The following is a 4,947-nucleotide window of genomic DNA, read 5'->3' on the forward strand; positions in this document are numbered from 1 at the left end:
CGTGGGCCCCCGCCCCCCCCGGGGGGGGGGGGGGGCTGTCTGGGCACTGGCCCCCAGCCCACCAGAGGCCATGGACACCAGGTGGAGCCAGATGCTGCCTGGCATAGGGAGTCCCACACCAAGCTGCCAGCCTCACCAACCCCAGAACTATGGTAAGCCCCTCATTGGAGGACAGGCCCTCCCACCCCTGCCCCAACCTCCAGCCCCAGCCCTGGCTTCCCCTCCTTGCCCCACCTGCCCTCACTCTCCTGGCCCCAGGTTTCTCTCCACAGCACAGAGAGGTGGGACACAGGTCAGACCTTTACTGAGCAGCCCATGTCCCTGCAGCTGGGTGGCCACAGGCCTCTCAAGTGCTAAGGAAGGTGTTGATCCCAGTGGCAATCTCCCCTTGGTAGCCAGGGGCAGGAACATGTAACACTGTGACAGATAGTCCTCCAGGTGGCAGCAGAGGTTGTGGGCAGGCTGGACTTGCCCCCCACACTGTGGTAGCTCAGGCTTCCAATCTAGGAGTGAAAGTGTGCCTAGGGAACCAGCAGGATCATCAGAGCCTAGGGAACCAGCAGGGCATAGTGACCCAGGCAGCCCTTCGCCTGCACAAACAGCCCATCACACACTGTCCACACCATGTGCATCAGGGGCACACTCAGGGCACAGTGGCAGTATGATGGAGGGGCCAGCTGTGGGGTACTTCCCCACAGAAGCCCCCAGTGGGGAGAGGGGGTGTGGTCAGCCCCTCACCTCAGTTGCCTGGGAGCCCTGTGCACAGTTGCCTGGGTGGCTGGGTGGTAGTGCAGCAGAGAGGTGGCCTGCAGAGGTACAGCGGGGGTCAGCTGGGGCTGGAGCTGTGGCAACAGGTGCTGCCAGCAGCCTGGCCTGGCCCACCCTGGGAAGTAGGCAGGGAGGCAGGCAGCTTGAAGCCAGCCCCTGGGGAGCAAGGAGGGAGCCAGCTGGGCCCAGGCCTTCCCAGCCAACTTACCATGTTCTCTGGGCTCCTGCATGAGGTGGGCCACCAATCTGAGGCCAGGCAGTGCAGGACAAAGCATCTTATCTCTCAGGGGATGGGGATGTAGAAGACAGTGAGACCCTAGGATCAACAAACCATGAGCCATGCACTGGAACATCCCACGTAAGTACTAAGTGGTCCAATGGTAATCAGAACAGGGGTTCACAAAAGGCACCCATCAGGGGGCTCAAATGTCTTTATTGTAGTGCTAGGAGCATGAAGAATAAGCAGAAGGAATTCACACTCCTGCTTGCAAAAATAAATTTCAATCTAGTTGGGCAAACTGAAACTTGGTGGGACCCTACCCACAGCTGGGCAGTAAACATTGAGGGCTATAGGCTGTACAGACAAAATAGAGTAGGTGTGGGGGAGGTGTGGCTGTCTGCGTGAAGGAGCAATATACATTTTCCATAATTAAAATGGAGTCAGTGGAGGGTCAAATTGAGGTATTGTGGGTCAGAATGCAAAGGGGACAGGGGGAAAGGGACTTGGTAGTAGGGGTCTTCTATAGGTCACCACATCAGGAGGAGAAGTTGGACATGGAATTCTCTAGACAGCTCTCAGAAGCTGTATGGTCAAGGGACATGTTTGTCATGGGTGACCTAAACTACCCAGACATCTGCTGGGAGGAGCAGTCAGCTACAGCCAACCATTCACATAGGTTCTTAACCTGCATACAGGACCTTCACCTAACACAGGAAATATACAGTCCAACTAGGGGAAAAAGCTTACTGGACTTGGTCCTGGCTACAGGGGATGATTTGGTGTGGGAGCTACTGACATGAGATAAACTAGGGGACAGTGACCATCACTTGATTGAATACACTATCCAGTGTAAGGTGGGAAAGATAACCAATAGGGTTAGACTGTCTGAAGTGCTAGCCAAATGCTAGCAGCCATGTGATCAGAGGTTGGATCTTCCCTTGGTGGCCAGAGGGGCACATGGCAGGTTGCTGTGACTTGGGACTAAATCTAGTCCTAGGTTGCCTGCACATGTAGACATTGGCCCTATTCCTGCTAACTGCACAATAAATTACTGCACGGTAAATTTAATGTGCACTAAATGCATGTGTAGATGTGCCCTCTAATGAAACTAATGAAGAATATTAACATAAGAAATGCCGAACAAAAATTGGAATAGAAAAGTTTTTTGTTTTTGTATTATTTTATTCTTTTAGGGCTGGAAGGGACCTCAGAAGATCATCAAGTCCAACCCCCTGCCTGAGGGGCAGGAAGTCAGCTGGGGTCATAGGATCCCAGCAAGATAAGCATCCAATTTTCTCTTGAAGGTGTTCAATGTGGGTGCTTGAACTACCTCTGATAGCAGGCTATTCCAGACCTTGGGGGCTCGAACAGTAAAGAAATTCTTCCTTATGTCCAGCTTAAAATGGTCTTCCAGTAGTTTATAACCATTCAACCTTGTCATCCCTTGGGGCACTCTGGTGAACAGACTTTCCCCCAGATACTGGTGAGCACCCTATGATAAAATTATAGGCGGTCACCAGATCATCCCTGGTCCTGCGCTTTTCCAGGCTAAAGAGCCCCATAGGTCTCAGCCTGTCATCGTCAGGTCTGTTTTCCTGACCTCTGAGAATGCATGTGTCTCTTGTCTAGACTTTCTCAAGCTTCTCCACATCCTTTTTTAATTGTGAGGCCCAAAACTGGACACAGTACTCCAGCTGCAGCCTCACCAAGGCCAAGTACAAGGAAAGAATGACTTCCCAGGATTTGCTTGAGAAGCATCTATGGATGCAAGCCAGCGTTTTGGTCGCTTTACTAGCTGCAGCATCGCATTGAAGGCTCATGTTCATCTTGTGGTCAATGATGACCCCCAAGTCTCTTTCTTCCATAGTGCTAGCCAACATAGCACTGCTGAGTCTATATGGATGTTGCAGGTTTTTCCTCCCAAGGTGGAGAACCTTGCATTTTTCAGTGTTAAACACCATCAGGTTCTCGTCTGCCCATTTGCTGAGCTTGTCCAAGTCAGCCTGGATTGCTCTCCTGTCTTCAGGTGTGGATGCTTTGCCCCAAATTTAGTTGTCATCAGCAAACTTAGCCAGTCTGCTTCTGACTCCAATGTCCACACCATTAATGAAGGTGTTGAACAATAAGGGTCCAACGACAGAACCTTGGGGACGCCACTGGTCACAGGGCACCATGACGATTGAACTCCATCAATTACTACCCTCTGGGTCTGACAACAGAGCCAATTTCCCAGCCAGTGGATCATGGTAGACCCAAGGCCACAAATGGCCAGTTTCACCAAGAGGTGATCATGGGATACCAGATTGAAGGCTTCTTTCAAGTCAAGATATATGACATCAATCTCTTCTCCCTTGTCCAGGTGATAGGTCACCTGGTCATAAAAGAAAATGAGATTGGTCAAGCAAGACCTACCCACAACAAACCCATGCTGGCTATCCCTCAGGATGTTGGCATTGGCCAGTTCATTAAGGATGGCCTCTTTAATAAACTTTTCTAAGACCTTCCCCGGGATAGAGGTCAGGCTGTAGTTTGGGCCTGTAGTTTGCCGGATCCACTTTCCTCCCTTTCTTGAAGTTAGGCAATACATTGGCCTTCTTCCAATTTTTGGGCACTTCACCAGAGTGCCAGGAGTTCTCAAAGATCCATGCCAGGAGCTAGGCTATGATGCTTACCAGCTCCTTGAGTACCCTGGGGTGTAGATTGTCAGGGCCAGCTGAATTGAAAGTATCCAACCTCTCAAGGTGTTCCTTCACGAGGTCAGCATTGGTGGAGGGCTGGGAATCTCCCTCACCTGGACCTCCCTGACCCGTAGTGGGCATGGGTGTCCCATGGGACTGATGAAAGACCGACACAAAGTACCCATTTAATAGGTTGGCTTTTTCCTGGGCATTGGTTGTCAGTTGTCCCATCTGGTTTAGCAGGGGTCCAATGTTGCCCTTGCTTTCCATCTCTCTCCCCACATATCTGAAAAAGGACTTTTTATTGTCCTTGATACTCAAAGCTAGTTGGAGTTCAGTTGTAGCCTTGGCTTTCCTTGTTTGCCCCCTGCAGGACTGGACCAGTGCAGAATATTCCTCCTTGGAGGTGAATCCCATCCTCCATCCTTTGTAGGGCTTTCTTTTTAGCCTCAGGAGGTCTGCTAGATCCCTAGAGAGCCAGGGGGGCTGCTGTGCTCTCTTGCTGCCTTTTCTCTGAGATGGAATAGAATTAGCTTATGCATTGAAGATCACTCCCTTGAGGAGCAAACACTCTTCCTGAACTCCCCTCCCCCTGGGGTCGTTGTCCCTTAGAGCCTCACTGACAAGCTTGTCAAAGTTGGCTTTCCTGAAGTCAAGGACTTCAGTGTTGCTGACTGACTTGCCAGCTTTTCGGTGGATGGTGAAGGTGATCAGCTTGTGGTCTCTGTCACCCAGCTTCTCATTGATCACTAGGTCGCCAATTAGGTCATCCCCAGTTGCCAGTACCAGGTCGAGCAGCTCTTTACCTCTCATTGGCCCATAGACTTCTTGAGTCAGGCAGAGGTCATCCACACACAATAGAAAGCTTTGCAATGCTCGGATTTTGCTGAGTGATCCTCCCATGACATGTCTGGGTAGCTGAAGTCACCTATGACAACCATGGTCCTGGAGCATGTGGCCTCAGCCAGTTTCTGGGTGAACTCCTGGTCAAGCTCTTGACTTTGGGTGGGAGGTCTGTAGAAGACTACCACCATTGTGTTCCCTGTGCTGTGTTCCCCACAGATTTTAACCCAGAGGGTCTCTAGTCATCCACCCTGGTTGCCAATATCAGCTTGCAGGGACACGTAGCTTTCCTTAACATACAGAGCTACACCCCCACCCCTTTTATCTACTCAATCTCTCCTGTACAGGGTATAGCCACCTATACCCATGGTCCAGTCATGGGTAGAGTCCCACCAGGCCTCCATTATCCCTATGACATCATAATTATTTGTATTCAGC

The sequence above is a fragment of the Alligator sinensis genome, unplaced genomic scaffold, assembly GCF_000455745.1.
Source record: "Alligator sinensis unplaced genomic scaffold, ASM45574v1 scaffold46_1, whole genome shotgun sequence".
Taxonomy (NCBI): Eukaryota; Metazoa; Chordata; order Crocodylia; family Alligatoridae; genus Alligator; species Alligator sinensis.